The 19108-nt window shown below is 46.2% G+C and overlaps 1 protein-coding gene and 1 long non-coding RNA gene across 5 annotated transcripts in view; one reads left to right on the top strand and one right to left on the bottom strand.

The window, feature by feature from the left end:
• MSRA (methionine sulfoxide reductase A) overlaps nt 1-19108 on the bottom strand; it is a 375212-nt gene that overhangs the window by 10125 nt on the left and 345979 nt on the right. The gene's annotated exons all lie outside the window — the stretch shown is intronic.
• Nucleotides 7004-18820, top strand: LOC109379540 (uncharacterized). The gene is made up of 3 exons (XR_002123225.1): nt 7004-7201; nt 7955-8064; nt 18631-18820. It is a non-coding gene; the product is annotated as an uncharacterized LOC109379540 (long non-coding RNA).

The raw sequence follows: 19108 nt of genomic DNA, 5'->3' as shown, positions 1-19108 counted from the left end.
CAGTCAGAGCTGCACTGACCCTTCACAGTTCTGTGAAACCAAAGGAGGCAGGGTAGAGAAAGAAGTGACACAATTAGATCTCATTTGGTCCATTTACAAAAACCTGCTTCTGCAAATGGTGGTCTCTATAACAGAATGGTTTGGGCTTCTTAGAACAGCTACAGCATCCTTGTGCCCTGTCTTTCCACAGACTCTGGAGCTGGGTCTAGCAGTTAATGGCTTTCCTCATGTATTCCTCTGTGCCCTTCACCCTCGAGATAAACCACAAGTGTCTTCTGACCGGCACGGACATTTTTTTTGGTTTGCAACACAAAACGATTGAGCTACAGTCTGAGCTTTGTCTCTGCAGAGAACAGGGAGAGGGAAAGAGTTCAATTTGGCCAGGAAGGATTAAAAGCTTTACCCTTGCTCCTCAGAGTATGGACAGCAGCCATCAGCTTCTTAGAAATGCAAAATCTGGCTGGCCAAGTGGCTCAGTTGGTTAAGAGTTGGCTTAAGAGCACAAGCTCTGAGCAACAGGGCCATCGGTTCGATTCCCACATGGGCCTGTGACGCTGTGCCCGAGCTGAGCTGTTGCTGAGCTGCCAACAGTTGGCAGGATGCCTCACCTGGTGTAATAACAAGATTGCCTGTTCGATGGTGGGCTACGCCCACCTGCAACTAAGACTGAACTTGGCACCTTGCGCTGAGCTGCCGCCCAGATAGCTCAGTGGATAGAGCTTGCGCTCTTAACAACAAGGCTGCTGGTTCGACTCCTGCATGGGATGGTGGCTACGCCCACCTGCAACTAAGATTGAACACAGCACCTTGAGGTTAGAGGCTACGATCTGCTGACGGGAAACCAGATGGCAACTGGTGCCACACACAATGAAGACTGAAGACCACCACTTTGGCGGTCCCCTTTCCCCAATTCCCCAACACTGTTCCCTTCCCCCAATTCCCCAATAAAATCTTAAAAAACACAAAAGTAAAACCACCATAAAAAAAAAGAAATGTAAAATCTGCTCCCTCCCCAGACCTACTGAATCACAGTCTTCATTTTCAAATCATCTCTAGGCAACTCACGTGCATGGTAACATTTGAGAAGCTCTCCTCCAGTGGACCAGCATGGCAGACTGCATTCATGGTCCCACCATCCCTTGCCCTCCCTCTTGAAGTCAGGTTGCCCATTTGACTTGCTCTGGTCTATGGACTGTGAGTGGAAGGACCTAGGTCACTTGTGGGCAAGAGCTGTCCAGCACCAACACGGGATTCCTACTTTCCCCTTCGGCCCCAGTGGCCAGCACAGTTCCTGCTAGTGGTGGCTCCATCACCCTGGATCCCAGTGTGAGGGCAGGGACAGTCTGCAGCAGAGTCCCCACACAGAATATTTTATTTCCTTTACCATAGTTCCCTTGTTTTCCCTGGTTTGGAGTGTGATGCTGAAAGATCAGGAAAGACAGGCACAGCTCCGTGCAAGCCAGTCACAAGGCTTCTCTGAAGTATTTTTTTAACTTTCCACTTTCACTTAATTACCTAGTTTCAGTAATCATTGGGGGGCATTTGCCAGGTGCTATGGATGGTGCTAGACATCAGTAACACAGAGGTGAACAAGGCAATCCCTGACCCAAAGTGGCTCCCACTAGCGGTGGGGGTAGGGTAGGTAATGATGGATGGCCATGTGAGCAATTATTACACAACATAAGTGCCTACTAAGTAGCAGGCACCATGCTAGGTGCTGGTGGTGGAGGCCTGAAGAAGAAAAAGTGCCCTGCATGGAAGGAGTCAGGTCATATGAAGAGGATGTGCTGGGGCGCGGAGTGATACCTAACATGTGACAAAATGGGAGCCACGCCCACACACTGGGTAGGGAAAAGGACCTTTGTCCGTCCATGAGGAGGTTGGAATTCGGCTGGAGGAGACAGGACATACATGCACACTCAAGGCAGGGGGTCTGCACCAGAACTCTGGAGGGGCAAACAGAGTCCTTGGAGGCCACAGAGGAAGGAACGACTAATCCAGCTGGGAAGGTGCATCTTGAAGGAGGTGGATGTGGACCTGGGAATTTTACAGTGGGTGGTTGTGAGGGCGGTGAAGGGGCGCCAAGCGCATGGAGGGAGGGAGGTCAGGAGGCGTATTTGAGGAGTGCTCAAGGGCCTGGAGGGGAGGGGTGGGGAAAGCTGAAAGTGGGAGAGAGGCCTTTGGAGGCATTAAGTTTATGAACTTGTTTTCTGTTTGGTCCCATTTAAAGCATCCACTGCCCCGCAGTCACAGTGACACATGAGAACACTTTACAAGATTAAAGGAACCACTTGAACCCAGCAAAGCTGGCAGATGCCCCTGAGGTTCATCTGCTTGCCTGCAGCGATGTCTTTCTGGCCTATGAGCCAAGGTGGAAATGCAGGGGGAAAAATTACTATTTTTCCATTACTTAGTTATCTTTTACCTCCTCATCCTTTACAAATTCCAAGCATCATTTCCTGGGTCGAAGAGGAATTGGGTCCTTCCTTCTTCTCCACTTCCTGCCTTTAAAAGTGGAGCCCCACCAGGCTGGGCGAGGCTGCGCTGCAGCCCTGGCCTGGAAAGGAGAGAGCCTGAGCTGGGCACCCCTGCTTCAGACCAGGACAAGCAGCTCGGGGTTGTATGGCTGAAATGTGTCACTTCCTATTTGCTCTGGCTTCACAGTCCTTCCTGCACCCATGAGGTTCCTTATGTCACTCACACATTCAAGGACTGCTGGTTTCTCTGGATTTGATCTTTCCTTTGAGAACTGCTGGTTTTGAAAAACAAATTCAAATGACTTTTCCTATATGAGTTTTCCTTTCATGGCTTTCAGTTTTACAGGAAACGGATCCACCCCTACCCCCCACCCCACGCTCTGTATGTATCTCTAGGGGTTGTAATCTGCTTTTTCATATCTGAAATCAATTAACTTATTTTTCATATCCGAAATTAAAAAAAAACCCATTAATTGTTTTGGTTATATTCTGTGCATTTAGTATACAAAAGAACCCACTTGTCACTTTTCAGAGGAAGCCAAGGACACTGGCGTTCACCTTGGGGATGAAATGCAGATTTCATGAAAAGGAAAGCTGCATCATTCCGAAAGGTTGAATAGAAAAGGACTTACAGCAAAATGTCAGCTGAAGTTTCATGCGCTGAATTCAGCAAGGTACAGAAACTTTTCTAAATACCACCATTTCTCATTTGTGCCTGCGTTTCAGGATTCAGAGTCGTAGAAATGAGGATTCATCCCGAGTTGAACTGCAGATGGAATGGCCAACCGTCCTGGCTTGCGCGGGACCAGTGGGTTGCCCAGGATGGGGCTGTCAGTGCTAAAACTAAGGCGGTGTGGGGTCCACTGGGACGGTCGTTGCTATACCTGTAGACCAGGTACAGAAGTTCATGTCTGTCACATCACAAGCCCTGGGCAGTTTGTTTTACCACCAGGCCTCAGTTTCCTCCGTTTTAAACGGAGAAGGTTAAGCGAGGAGGTCGCCCTCCTGTTAAAAGTGATCGCTCATTGAACCTTGAGTTCCAGGGTGTCTGCTAAACTGTGCTTCTGTTTTCCAGATAACTTTTATTGAGATCCAGTTCACATACCATAAAATAAAAAGTTTACACTTTAGTGGCTTTGCGCACAGTCTCAGAGCTGGGCAAACGTCGCCATTTCTTTTTACTTCTATTCCTCAGAACTGGATAATCTCAATTAACTTCATTTACTCATTCTTTCTTCGGCCGGCTCAGCCCCTTTAGTGATGATTTTTTCATTTAAGTTATTGTACTTTTGAATTTCTATTTAGTTTTTTTATACATACAATTTCTATCTTCTTATTGATAGTCTTTATTTGGTGAGAAATGGTTCTCTTTTTTTTCCCTTTAATTCTTTAGACATGGCTTCCTGTAGTTCTTTGAGCACATTTATAATAGTGGATTCAGTCTTGTCTAGTAAGTTTGACTTTCGTGCTTCTTTGTCTCATCATTTTTTCTTGAAAACTGGACATTTTCAATAAAATAATGTAACTCTGAAAGTCAGAGCACTCTCCCCCTCGGTTTGCTATTGTTGCCGCCGCTGCTGTTCATTTGTTTAGTGACTTTCTTGGATGAATTCTGTAAAGTCTGTATTCCCTTTCATGTGTGGACATTGTAATCTCTGCTTGGTTAGCAAATACTCCGCTCATGCTTGGGCACAGGGTTCCTTAAAGGCCATGAAGCAGTAAGACTTCCGCTCCTTGGCCCTTGCATGTGGTGGAGCAAACAGTGCCTCATGGCTACAGGGTTTCCAGCTCTGCCTCGTCTTTCTCAAGGTCAGTCAGAGGTGAGAGATAAGGGCCTTCTCAGGTATACACATACCACGTTTCGGTTATACATTCATCCACCTGAAGGACATTTCAGTTGTTTCCAGTTTGGGGCTATTATAAATAAAGCTGCTGTAAACATTTGGGTATAGGTTTTTGTGTAAACGTAAGTCTTAATTCTCCTAAGTAAAAACCTAAGAATGGGATGGCTGGGTCATGGGCAACAAATGTATATCAAACTTGATGAGAAACTGCCAAATGGTCTTCCAAACAGGTGTACCAGTTTGCCTTCCCACCAGCAACGTTTGAGAGCTCCTGCTGCTCTGTGTCCTGGCCAGCACTTGGTAGTGCCATTCTTTTTTAATGTAGCCATTCTAGCTGGTGTGCAGTAGTCTTTCAAGGTGGCTGTAATTTGCATTTCCCTAATGACTCATGCTGCAAATGAAGCATCTTTGAATGTGCTTGCTGGTCTTCTGTATATCTTCTTGGGTTAAGCGACTGTTCAGATCTTTTACCCATTTTTTTAATTGACTGGTTTTGTTGTTATGGTTGAGTTTCAAGAATTCTTTATATATTACAAAGTTCTGTTTTGATTTCAAATGCATAACCCCTGCCCTGAGACTCTGGTATTGAGCACCTTGGCTTGACATCTGTGACATAATGTTTTATTTTTTACAACATATGATACACACACACACACACACACACACACACACACGGTGCCAAAAAAATTGCATACACATTTTAAGAAAGTAAAACTGCATTAAAATTGTAATACTCAATATATACCAATAATAAAAGATGAATACAAGTCACTTTTGACTTCTGCAATTACAAGAGGTGCTCAAAGTGGTCACCATCAGTGTCCAGACACTTCTTTTTTTTTTTTTTTTTTTTAAAGATTTTTATTGGGGAATTGGGGGGATGGGAACAGTGCTGGGGAATTGGGGAAAGGGGAACAGGCAAGTTGCTGTCGTTTTGTTCTTCAATCTAGTTGTGGAGGACGTTGCTTCACTGGCCCAAGTTGGCACCATCATTGTGCTCTTCTCTGGCGAGGCAGATCAGTCGCCGGCATCTGGACGGCCGCTCACTGCGGCTGCTGGCCGCTCACGCTGGCTGCTGGCCACACACGGTAGCCCATTGCAATCCACTGCCACAGGGACTGCAGCCCACGCCGTCGCCAGCGACTCATGGCAGCCTAGCTCCAGGTTGAGCTGTTGTTCAGCATCTTAGCTGTAGAGGGCAGTGTCACTGGCCCTCACATGTGGGATCCGAACCGGGGCCCTCTGGCATCCCAAGCGAGTTCTTAACCATTGCGCCACTCGGCCGGCCCCAGACACTTCTGATTATGGTAAACTACTGCTTGAGCAACGCTGATAAAGTGTCCAATTGCATATGAATTTTTTTGGACCCTGGTGTGTGTGTGTGTGTGTGTGTGTGTGTGTGTGTGTGTGTGTGTACATATTAGAAATTATATATATAATAGAAGTTATATATATATATATATATATATATATATATATATATGTTCACACATACGTACATACACACATATGGCTCCTTTAACAAGTTGCCTTTTCAATTTAGTTCAGAAAACATGTATTGTCCCTATTAAGTCATTCTACAAAGATACTATGGACCCAGAATTGAATAGTATAGGGCCCCTGCAACTGAGGAACTTTCAGTTTTAAGACATGCGGTTTTAAACCGGATTAAATTAAGAAACATGTAAGAATGACTGCATGTAACACATCAGCTTTTTGTGTATAAAATTAATTATTTGTTCAGGCAAAAGGTTGAAACGTGTTCATTATGACTTTATACAGGCCATTCATTATCATCGGTAAATCCTTTCTTGATTCATAGAAAGATTCCTCAATATAGCCTAAACCAGCATATAGGCTGAAAGAACGCAGTTTGCATTAAAAGATTTCCGCTTCAATTTCAAATGGATACTCCTGTAGTCTGAGCTCATGAAATGTGATGACAGCCAAGTCATGTTCTCTTCAAACCAAGGCGCCGCCCCTCTGTGCACATCTCAGCCCACACCCTTTCTCTGCCGAGGCGTGGCATCCGCAACACAGCTCAGCAAAGTTCCCTTTCACTGCCCTGCGACTGTCTCTCTGCAGAGCTGCTACAAGGATCTTCCCAAACACGGAGAAAATGAACTTTCAGCAGTAACTTAAAAAGCCATTGCCATTTCTTAAAACCCTCGTACACCAAGTTTAAAAAGATGAGACTTCGCAACTTTATTGTTTTTTAATTCACTGATGAAGACCATACAAGTTGTGCTCATTTCAATATTAAGAAATTAAAACCTCCCTGGAGACGTCCTCTGCCCTGGAGTAGGTTACATCTTTCAACTGCAAACAGGCTGGCCAGCTTGCAAGCAGACATTCTCCCTGGGGCTGAAACATGTATAACCTCATGCTGTAGTGTTTAGGGCTGAGAATGAAATGATTGGAATTTTGTTTTGTTTTGTTTTATTAGCCAAAGGAAACTAAAAATAGGATCTATAAAATAAAATATAAGCTATAAGAGAAAATGCATGGAAGATATATTTTGTTTTAATGCTTTAGCTGCCGGCCTCCCATGGCAGAGATGATAGAATGATGTCAAAGAAAGAAAAGAAGCTTTGGTTAGTTTGCTCTAAAGCTTTAAAATGACACAGTGTGAGCAAATGGAGAACGGCCCATGAAGGGCTGTTCCCGTGATGCTGTCGCTTTGTCAGCCAGAAGTTGCCGGCGACGAGCCTGCATCGCTTCCTGGTTTCAGGCAGCGCCATCTCAACTTCTAAGCAGCCGTCACTGGCACACTTGCCTCTTCTGCTCTCCTACTTGCTAATGCAACCAAGGGAAAAGCAAAACCCGAGTGGAGAGAAGACGGAGGGGGATGGATGCATGAAGACTGGCTGTTCAGGCTGTGTGAGCTTCTTAGCAATCCTGAAGTACAGTCAGGATTGTTTTTCTAGAGAAGAATGAAAGGGAGGGAAGGAGATTGGGAGGGAGGGGAAAGTGGGAAAATGAAAAAGAGAGGATCCAAAATAGGCTGCGGGTGCTCTTTGCCGAAGCCTAACTTTAATTTCCTTCAAGGCTGGGAACCAGTGGAGGAACTGAAACTCCCTGAAGAGAAGATGGCAGGGACATAAACTAATCTGGCAATTTAAATTTGGGAATACAATATAATGGGCACGGTTTCCAATGAAGGCAATATGAATCCATGTTAACTGGAGTTAAAACAATGGCACCGTATATTTAAAGTAGCACTTTGCATGTCTAAGTATTAAAAATTCCTTATAATATCTCCAGGGGTTCTCCAGTAAGCCATGTTTGTGCAGATATCAGTGACAAGAGGGGTCTAAGCTCTATCCCTGGTTCTAACACACCACATGACCTTGAGGCCTGGCCTTCTCTTCTGTAACATGGGGATAAGAGACCTACCTGTCAGGATTATTTTGAGGAATAGACGAGATTACACATTCAAAACAATATGCTCCATTTCAGCAGCACTGCTCATCCCGTGTTTGTTAGTTTTGAAGATATTATGATCTTGTCAGCCCTTGGAATGGCCACACTTTGGGAACTTGAGGTGGCAGGGATTATGCTCAGAGAAGGTGGGAAGACCCGAGCCTCCTTGCTAACTGAACCTTCATTCCACCCTTTCCTATTTTTCCCTAGCACTCCAACCAAATGAGTGACTTAATTTGTCACACGTCATGCAGATTTGGGGTACTCTGAAGACACAGACTGTGGACCAGACTTCCCACACTAGAGCTCTCAGCCCACACGTGAGTACTGCATGTCACACATAGGCCTTGGAGGATAACCTTTCTTCCTTTCATTTTCTCTGTGAAGAAATATTGTGATCGATGTCTGTTAAGACCTCGGCAAAAATCCTGCCTCTCTGGAAGACCAGGAATAGAATGTGTGTGTTGGGGGAAGGGATGGAGATGGAGAGGAGCTAAGAGTTGACATTTCTTGAGCACTTACACTGTGCCAGGCACTGCCCTGCGTGCGTTACTTATGTGATCCTCATAACAGCCCCTCTGATGAAAGTAATATTATTCACCCCATTTCTGTAAGGAGGACACTCAACATAGAGAAGAGGGCAGCCAGGATTTGAACTCAAGCAGTCTAATTCCTGACTCCACATTCTTCACCACTCACCATAGCTGTCTGCTTAATTTAAAAGTATTTTATGCCCACTGTGCGACAATATACCTGGCCCATGGCAGGATATGTATTCACATTATCTGCTTTCAATGTGATGGAAGAGATTAACTTCATCTAAAAACTTGGGTGTTTTAATTACATACTCCCCTTTGAATATCACTGCAAAGATGTAAGATAAGACGGGTCCACGTTAATGATCCTGAGAACCTTGATTTTTATACTTTTCACCCCAGAGATGTGGCCATTTATCTCTGGCTTTGTTTCCTGTTAGTAAGTCAGTTCTCTGTGACAACACGGATTGTCTGCTGTGCTCCTGATCTCATGATTACCCTTGGAACAAAATTAGAATTTGGTGTAGAAGCTTGTTAGCCTGTCCACTGCTTTTTACTGAAAGTCTAAGAAGTTCCTATCTATTGCAATCTTCTTTGCAATCCTATTGATCCATTCGAAGAATCCCTGCATTCTCAGGGTAGCTTAAAGATTTACATACTACCAGACAAAACTCCCAGAATTGGTTTCTGATCAGGATTCAGAATGCAATCATCACAGGATGCAGAAGAGGCCTTCAAATATAAACAGAATGAGCAAGTAAGAATTATAACAACAATGCAAACTATCCTACATCTAGGTACTGTGTTGTTTAGACCAATGATGACTCAGACTCCGTGTTTCCTGGGATCCAGACGCTTCTCTTTACGTGCTTACTGAATCCTGCACCTCACCCTGCAGAGCATCAGATACAGCAGAGCATCAGATACAGCAGATCCCACACCGGAGCCGTTATCCTTCCTCTCCCAAAGCTGTTCGTCTTCTCCTGTCCCCTTACTTCGAACGTGACATCCTCAGCCACCTATCCCTCAAGCTATACATCTCATTGCTATTGTCAGCTCTCTCCTGCCTGATGTCTCATAGCAAATTATGTTTATCTTGCAAATCGTGACACTGCATCCTGAATGGTGCACGAGTCTGCCCCATCCTTACTGGCACTTCCCAGGATTCGCCACCACCGACCTTGCCTGGGCTGTTGCCACAACCCTCCATCTGGTCTTGCTGACTCATTTCATGACCCTAAAATCTATCCCTGACCCTGAACATAGACCAAGAGGGGCGGTGGGGGCTGATGAAAGACTGACTGTGAGAGCGTGGGGGTGTTACATCACTTCTACATTGTGAAATGTATGTCTTGTTTAGCACATTCACAAATGACACAAAGGAAATGTCACATCTGACAAGGCGAGCCTCAAGGCCATCCTCAGCATGAATCTCACCTTGGTTCCTTGAGCTTGATATATTTCAGGTGTTCTCAGCTGGCCATAAAAGTAGATCTAAACAACGAGATGTTTCAAAGAGATAAAGAAACCCCTGTACGCTTCAAAGAAATCAAAGGAAAAAGCACAGAGCAGGGGAGACACAGGTCACATGTGAAAAAATAACACCTTTTTGTGTCTGTCAGCTTAATTTATGCTGAGAGAGAAGGAAAAGTGGATGCCTTGAAGATAAATAAGCAGTGTATAGTGGCCAATGTGGAGGAGAGAATTCCAACATGCCCTGGGCTATGCTGCCCATATCTGACGTTCCTGAAATAAGTTCCAATCTGCCTACTCTTGGGCATCCCCCATGTCACTTCTCCCCTTTCCGTGTTAGAAGAGCCCACTTACCTGCATGACCTTGGCCAAGTCACTTCACCTTTCTGTACTTCACTTCCTCATCTTTAAACTTAAAATGACAATGTTACCTTGCAGAGGTGTTTGCTGAAAGTTCACAAAAACATTCTTTAAGAAGCTATTCTTCTCATTTCCCAGATAACTAACAGAGGCTCAGCGAGGTTAAGTAACTTTCCCAAGGTCACACAGCTAACAAATTGCCTCGACTGTTGGATACCTTACTCAGCCTGCCAGGGGCTTTCTCTCAGTCCCTCTCACTGAGCACATACACCCCCCTCTCCCTCCTACACAACACAAGTGGGTGAGTCTTGTTTCTAGTTCCATCCTGGCTCACAGTCACCTGTGCCTGTCATTCTACAAAGAATCAGATACAGTGAAAGTCATTGATATTTCTCTTCCATACTGGACAGAACAGGAAACATGATACTTAGTTCCCACTGTCTGATCCTGTTCGGTTCACTAGAAATGCACTCACTGCAGAGAGCCTTACCCATGGCAGACATGCAGTAAACAGTGTCTGTCACCTCTCTGTCCCTTCTGATCCATCACGTACACATGTGAGCGTGTGTTCGTGCATGTGTGCATTTTCCCTCAGAGTTCACCTCTAAACCTCACCATGCTGGCCCCATTCATATCATTTACTCCAATGCTTTGATCGTGAAGTCTGCTTTCAAATAGTTATGGATTTTGGGTCCTTAGGTATCCAAGTTCCAGGGAAAGAAAAGTGACAGCTGAGGTGTCAAGAGTAAAAAGGAGAAAAAAATGTGGGGGCGTGGAACACACATTTTCTCTCTCTCCCTCTCTCCCCCTCTCTCTCTCCTCCTCTCCCCCTCCCCCTCTCCCCCCCCCCCTCCTCTCCCTCCCTCTCTCTTTAAGAATCTGGCACAAAGAGCTCACCTCCTTCCTGCCAGGGACGGAACAAGAGTTACTTGGCAACAGTCTGAAGCCAGATGTCACCCTCATCTGGTTGCCTTGGCTGGTTAGTTGTTTGGAATGAGCAGCCCAAACACAGTGCAGGCGGGGCTCCTGTGAGGCTGTGGGCGCCCAGCTGGGTGACAGCTCTAGCAATGCCCTGACCCTCAGGGGCGGGGTGGGGACGGGTTAGTTCACGGGCAGCTCTCTCCTCAGGGCAGGGTCAGCAGGAGGCAAAGGGGCCCTCCGGAAGGGCACACTTGCTTATTCCCTGTTGGCTCTCTCCCGAGAATGAGCTGCCGACCCAGCTCCCTGTAGCACTGGGCCCAGACTTGTCTTGCTCTTTACGAAGATGAGGCTCCCAGTGAATTTGGGATCCAGTCCACAGTGGAGCAGCCCCTGCTCCCCATGGCCTCTTTGTCCAGCGTGCAAGGCCGTACTCTGGGAAACAGATGGTGAGAGCAAAGCACAGCACAGCCTCTGCATCTGAAGTCCTGCGGCCTTGGCCTAGTGAACTTCGGCCTTTGTGGCCTTTGCCCAGGCCGAGTTCAAAGCCACCGTGAGGCACCCCGGGGAACAGCCACGCTCCTGGGCAAACATTCCAGCGAGGAGACACTTGGCTGCAGAACGGAGGAGGCAGAAATCTGTGCCTGGGAACAGGCACGTACCCCATTCACAGTCTGGTGGCCAAATACCGAAGGGTCTTGCACTGAGGGGGGTGGCCCTCGGGACCAAGCTTGTCCTCTGGAATGAGCCCCCAGTGTCACCGGAAACCCAAGGCAGGCGCCTGTAGAACAAAGCCGAGCGCTTAGATGTGTATTTGCACACACATCAGCGTGTGTGACGGGAGGGCGGCGTGTGGTACAACCTGCCAACAGGCCCATTTTGGTCACCATCTGCCATGGAGAGCCCGAGCACCTGTCGCAAACAGCTGCTGATGGCAAAGCATAGGTGAGGGAGGGACGGAGGGAGGGAGGCTGCCCCGCCCCGGGATGGCCTATGGCGGGGAGCGCAGGGCCTGTCCCCACAGGAATGCCAACTGTTCATCTGAAGCCCATGCCATTTAGGAGGGGGTGTGATGAAATCTTGGCTGTTCAGTTACTTCCTGATGGGCAGGGTGGGAGGAATGTCACTGTCCTTGCCTTGCGGGTACCAGGTAGGACAGTCGCTTGTCACGGGGCGCTGAGGAGAAACGCATTCAGGATTCCCCATTGGGAAGAGGAAAATTCCAGGGCAACTCTTCCCTGGAGGCATGAGCCCAGACACTCCCAGGGTGAAATCCCTGCTTCACTGTCTGTGGAGGAAGAACAGTAATGCTCCATTTTCCTGGACCCACTGGGAATGAGATGTCCCATCTGTGTCACCTGGTGAGGGGATGGGTTGAAATGAGCATCAGAGGGTGACACGGCTCAGGGCTGGGTCCTCTGAAACATTTTCCTCTAGGTAGGTCAACAAAGTTTACTTCATGAGGAGAAAATAGAAACTTTTATTACTGTAATAACTTTTAATGAAAACATTTTCTAAAGTGAGGGATGTGCTCCCCTGCCCACCATGTTTTCAAGTATTTGTTCTGTATTAACAGCTCATTAGTTAGAGGAATTTTACTACCTAATTGTTTAACTCCTCACATCAATCCTATCTGGCCGGTGCAGTTTTTATCCTATTTGCCACATTGGAGGACTAAGGCTTAAGGAGGTAATGTCACTCATCCTGGACTCACAGCTGGTCTGTGCAATGCTGGGGCTCCAGCTCCAGCCCAGCCTGCGTGCCTTCAGCCTCCAAGCTTGGAATCAGTCGGCCACCCTCTGACTTCCTCCCATTTGCATCCTCCAAGAATTTCAACTTTGTGAGGCCTTAATGAGCACCCGCGATTGTGCAAAGCAAACGCATGCTGGGCCTCTGTGGGACACACACACACACACACACACACACACACACACACACACACACACACAAGACATGCACTATGGGTTCTTCTGGGAAGCTTTTCTACACAGAGCCCCCTGACAGCCTTTCGCTTGAGTGTCAAAGCCAGCTTGAAGCCTGCTTTCCCCAGCAAGCACTTCTGGGTCCCCAGTCACAAGTGCTCCTTGCCCAGGCTCATAAAGCCCCCCACAGGCTCCCTTCTCCCTGCACTGCCTTGGTTCGCCTTGGGGCTGAGCCATCCCGGGACCCCCGGGACCCTTCCACTGGCCTGGAAGCTCTGTGCAGGCAGGGACCAGTCGCCCCAACTTCTGGCAGATACACCACAAGTTGAATTGTGTAAGGCATCACGCCTGCCGTCTCACACAGCACCGTGGGACTTTTTCTTGTTGGCTGGGTCGACGTCATTTTTCTCCTGGGATGGTACACAATGAGGCACGTTGCTTCTGGAACCTTCACTTGTTCTCCCCTATCTGCTGGCTGTTGTTTCTTTCCTCTCGGGCTGCCAAGCTTCTAGAAACTTCACTGGTGCCTTCAGAAGGCCTTTCTCAAACCAGTCCTGAGACATTTTGATCTGTGGCTTCTAACTTGTAGGGGCTGGTAAGTAGGAATTTCACACTTTATATGTATGTGTGCCTGAAACCCGAGCCATCCAGGGGTACGGCATCCTGGCTTTACTGTAGGGACTTGGTGACTTATCTTTTGATTGCTCAGAGGCTGTTTTCTCTTCTGGTTTTCAGATACTTGAAACCACTCTGTCACCTGGGTGGTATGTACTTTGGTCACGGGTTCAGGGGCCAAGCACAGGGTAGGCATGGCCTTCTCTTTGCTTCTCAGAAACAACTCCTCCAAATAGCAGGAGGAACCAGGCTCCTCCCCAATATCAGGGCAATTCTGACATCATTTAAACCAAGTCTGGAAAATCCCCTACTGCTTCCCCTTTGCAAAACAACGCAACTGTAAATACCACCCACAAGTATTACTGTATTACCCTTTTAATTTCTGAAGTTTATCGATACCTGCTTTTTATGTAAAATGTAGTAGTGATACCCATATTTCTGCACTGTGATACGCTTGTCTAGGGATGCCTGGAAATGTATAAAACTGGACTACATTTCTTAGAGTTAAGTGTTTTATCCATAGATCAATTTTATGTGCCATCTCTTCCTCAGATGTAAATGATATCTAGATAAGAGTCATATGGAATAAAGTGGACATTTTAAAACTTAAAAGAAAATAGCTTGGCCATCCACAACTAAACCTTTTGTGAAGGGGCACTGCTGGCCTCTGATCGCTGATGCTCCGTCCCTCTCCACACCTCCCCACAAGCTAGGAGGCATCTTTGGAAAGTACGATATGGGTGCCTGGGCTTCCAGTTCCCTCCAGGGAGCGTCCTGAGCTAAGGGATGGTGCATGGCGGTGGGGTTCTAAGTGCTTGCTTGTTTGGAGTGTTGAAGCAAAAATACAGATTCTGGGCTCTCCTCTTACGGAAAACTGTGGGTGACAGGAAGTTGTGAAATGGAGGAAAGATGTCAGCCCAGGAAACATCTAATGGCTGTAGAGGACGAGCCCTGGTTGGTGCCGCCCCTAGTGTGAGAGGCTTGGCAGGGCTCTCTCTGCCCTGTCCAGGCAGAAGCTGGAACGGGGGGCCCCCAACCTTCAGGGTAGGCTGACCTCACTAGAGCTTGTTCCTGCCAGTTTGAAGGCAACTCCTTCTTAGCCAAATGCCCAGGGGTGGTGGCCATGAACCCACAGCACAGCCCTGGGTAACAGGAATCGTGCAGGGCGTGAACTGCAACCCTCAGCCATGTCAAAGCCCAAAATGCACTCAGATGGGAGAGCTATGGGAACCTGAGCAAAAGGCCCCCCAACTCCCAAGTTCAGGGCCTGCCCTTCCTCTCTCTCTCTCTTTTATTATGGTAAAACATACACAATATCACATTTACCATTTTAACCATGTGTAAGTGTACAGTTCAGTGGCATTAAGTACATTCACATTGTTGTGCAGCCATCACCACCATCCATCTCCAGACCTTTTCATCTTCCCAAACTGAAGCTCTGTACCCTTTATATAATAAAGGAAATGTACCCCATTTCCCCCTTTCCACAGCCCCTGGTAACCTTTTCCACTTTCTGTCTCCATGAATTTGCCTATTCTGGCTACCTCATATAAGTAGAATCACACAATATTTGTCCTTTTGTGACTAGCTTATTTCACTCAGCACAATGTTTTCAAGGTTCATCCATGTCATAACATACAGAATTTCCTTTCTTTTAAGGTGAATAACATTCTATTGTATGTACAGACTACATTTTGTTTATCCATGCATCTGTTGATGGACGCAGGTTGTTACTACCTTTTGGTTATTGTGAATAATGCTGCTATGAGCATGGGTGCACAAATATCCCAAAAGCAGGACTGTTTGAGTCCCTGCTTTCAATTCTTTGGGGCATACATCTAGGATTGCAATTGCTAGATCATATGGTAATTCTACATTTAATTTTTTGAGGATCTGCCAAACTGTTTTTCACAGTGGCTGTACCATTGTACATTTATACCAGCAGTGCACAAAGGTTCCAGTTTCTCCACAGCCTCATTAATACCTGCTATTTTTTAAACATAATATCCATCTGAATGGGTGTGAAGCAGTGTTTCATTATGGTTTTGATTTGGATTTCCCTAATGACTAATAACATTGAGCATCTTTTTATGTACTTATTGGCTATTTGCATATCTTCTTTGGAGAAATGTCTACTCAAGTTCTTTGCCCATTTTTTTAAAATTGACTTGTTTTATTATTGTTGAGTTGTAGGAGTTCTTTATATATTCTGAATATTAAGCCCTTATCAGACATATAATTTGCAAATATTCTCTCCCATACTGTGGGTTGTAGTTCTACTCTCTTAATAATGGCATTTGATGCACAAAAATGTTTAATTTCGATGAAGTCCAATTTATTTTTCTTTTGTTGCCTGTGCTTTTGGTGTTATATCCAAAAAATCATTGCCAAATCCAACATTGATTTGCATTATATCCACTGCTAACCCAATGGAGATTTTCCTCTATATTTTCTTCTAAGAGTTTTATAGTTTTAGCACTTAAGTTTAGATCTTTGGTTCATTTTGAGTTAATTTTTATATATGGTATAAGGTTAGGGTCCAGCTTCATTTTTCTTTTTTTTTTTTTTTGCATTTACATTCAATCACAAAACTGGATATCCAGTTTTCCCAGAACCATTTGTTTAAAAAGTGTTTTTTTCCCCATTGAATGTCTCGGCACTCTTGTCAAAATTCAATTGAATATATATATATATATTATATATATTTGTGAGGGCTCGGCCTTTCTTTTTAGCACTGCCACTTACCCTTCTCTTTCTGTCAGCACTTCAGCAATGTGACTTCCCCAAAGGGCTGACAGCTGCCCACCCCCACATTCTCCAACCAGATCATTACTGCCCCCAGGTGATAGCCCCAAAACTGCTGGTGCACCATTCAAAGTCGGCACAGATCAACATAATTCCCTCTGTTCTCCCACACGTGTTCCCACTCCTGTTTTCCCAATCTCAGTTCCCACACCAGCCATACAAGGGGAAACCGTAATGTTTTCTCAGCTCTAGTCCCCCTCATTCACACATCACGTGTAACCACCATCCCCCAAATACAGACTGAAAAGGTCAAGGCCATGAAGTGCTCTTCATCTGATTTTTTCCCTTAAATCTATCTTCTCCCTTCCATCCTCCCACCACCTCAGTCCAGTCTCTCTCTCATCATTTCCCACCCTAACCCCACTTCCCTGACCCTAGGTCCACCCAGTTCCAGCCCAACTTCCCCAGTGCCTCCGTGGTGATTGTGTAATACGCCAATCTGACTCTGTCGCTGCTGCTAGTCCCGAAGTGATCCACTTCATTTCTCACTCTTTTGCACATTACTTTCGTCTTGTCAGGAAAGTCCTTACTCTTGTGGTCCACATTATTGTTCCAAAGCAGCTCACAATGTCACCTCCTTTGTGACAATTCTGGATTATCTCCCAGGGCCGTATGAAGCAGAACTAGTCATTCCTTCCTAGGTGTTGTGTTGTGCATTCTTTGTAGTTTATTACTAAAAACAACAGCAACAGTAATAACTGATGCTACCACCACCATCACTGTCTCCACAACCATTTCTTGCAGGCCTCTCATGTTCCAACACTGTGGGCGACACCTGTAGAACACTTATCACAGTAAAACCATATTCTTTTGTTCTCTTGTCCATTTCTTCCCCTAGACAGTGAGAGATTTGAGGACAGGGACTGCCCTCCATTCATCTTTGCAGCCCCAGCACAGTATCTGGCACCCAGCAGGTGCTAACACACAGTTCCTAAATAAAGGAATAACTTCAAGCTCCTACTTTAAAGTTTTGCAGCCCTTGGAAAATTCCGCAGTTTGGACAGCTGCTCATGTCCTCTGTGCAAATAGGCAGTTTATCAATCCAAAGGTTGGCAGCAGATCTGCTGAGCCGAACTCAGTCCTCAGGCTTTTTCCCAGAGCCGTCCCTGTACTCAAGTGGAAGCCACATCTGACGCTCTAGATAGGAGCTTCTGCCAGGGAACCAGGAAAGGTTCCATGCAGCCCTACCATTTCTAACGCTATTTTCAAAGCAAATTCAGAAGCAATGGTGATGTTTTTCTTTTTGCCCTTAAGAATAAGATAACTCTTGACATAACAAAGTTAAAAAAGAAAGGAAAGCCTCGTCCGGCTTTTCCTTTCAGCTGAATTGGAAAAAAAATCCCCAATCTTCCAGTTCCAGCTGGCAGACCCCTGGATGCTCAGCTTCCGATAAGAAGGGGAGTGGAAAGACCAGCCCTCAGCAGCTGAGAACTTATTTTTGGCTGAACAGCTGGTGGAGGAATTGCTGGCGCCAGGCAGCGTCTCCCCCACACAGCGTGCAGGGGCACCACCATGATCTGGGCAGAGCACCCCTGTCCAGACCTGGGCGCCCGCTCTTACATTGACCATCACACGTCTGAGCGTCTTGGGGCCAAGGCAATCCCAGTGGTCAAGGACCTTCTGAGGGACCCTTCCAGGAGCAAGGGTGTGTTCAGCCCTGCCGAACAGAAGACTCCAGGGGAACCTCATTGCTGCCCTTAAAGGAGAAGATCTGTCCTGCCCTAAGCCTGAGACCAGGCCCAGTGAGTGGAATTACCTAGAGGCAGAATTTAGCCATTTCATCCTAATGAAAAACTCCTCTCATTAGAGGTCTCTGATGGTGGATGGGTTGCTCCAGAGCTGTTCAAAAAGAGGCCGACTGACTGACCGTTTGCCAGGAATGTTATCAGAGGGATCTCTGGATGGAGTGAAAAGAACTTAGCTTCTTAACGTTGGGAAGGCCACTGGAGACCAGCTGGGAGTCGATGAAAGCTACAACTGGATAGTGAATGCCAAAATTTTCATAGGCTCTAAGGTGGATTTTTACAGTAAATTACAAATTTGTTGATTTGCTCTGATTAAAGCCACAGAGTGAGTGCCAATCCTCTTTACTTTGTACTGAATCCACACACTACCTTTTAAGTGTTGATATTCTAACCCAAGTTCAAGGCTTTCCACATTAACACAAGAGAGAATAGAGGGCCTCTACCCACTTCTGTTCTTTACCAAGCTGTTATAATGGGCTCGGCTCTTTACTTCTGCTTTTTTGTTTTTTTAGGAATTTAGAACAACAAGAATAAAAAGTCCTGAAGACTATGAGAACACAGAATGTTCTCCAAAGAAAGCGTCTGCGTTTATATTCAATCCAGATATCCAGTACTCCAAAAACACCTTCGTATTCAATGTGGATTATTTTTAAATGGAAATCTAAAGCAAGGGAACATGACGTTGGTAAAAGAAAAAGTAATTTTCAGAGCCTTTCAATTCAAACTCAGAGATGACGATCTATTATGTGCCCGGCCCTACCTTAGATGAAGACATGCAAAAGATGTGGCCCCCTGCCCTCCGGGGCCCTCTGATCAGCACATTGACGCTTGGCACAGCAGTGCCCCCAGAGAAGCACGGAGCACATGCTCCAGGGTGCTCACACCAGTGCTCTGCTCACACTGGGCTGTTCTCACCTCTCCCCACACCAGCCCCACGGGCTCTCTGCAGGTCAACATGTTTGTCCCCTGGCTGCTTTTATTTCAAATGAG

The sequence above is a fragment of the Hipposideros armiger genome, unplaced genomic scaffold, assembly GCF_001890085.2.
Source record: "Hipposideros armiger isolate ML-2016 unplaced genomic scaffold, ASM189008v1 scaffold_27, whole genome shotgun sequence".
Classification (NCBI taxonomy): domain Eukaryota; kingdom Metazoa; phylum Chordata; class Mammalia; order Chiroptera; family Hipposideridae; genus Hipposideros; species Hipposideros armiger.
This window is presented reverse-complemented; position numbering and strand designations above follow the sequence as displayed.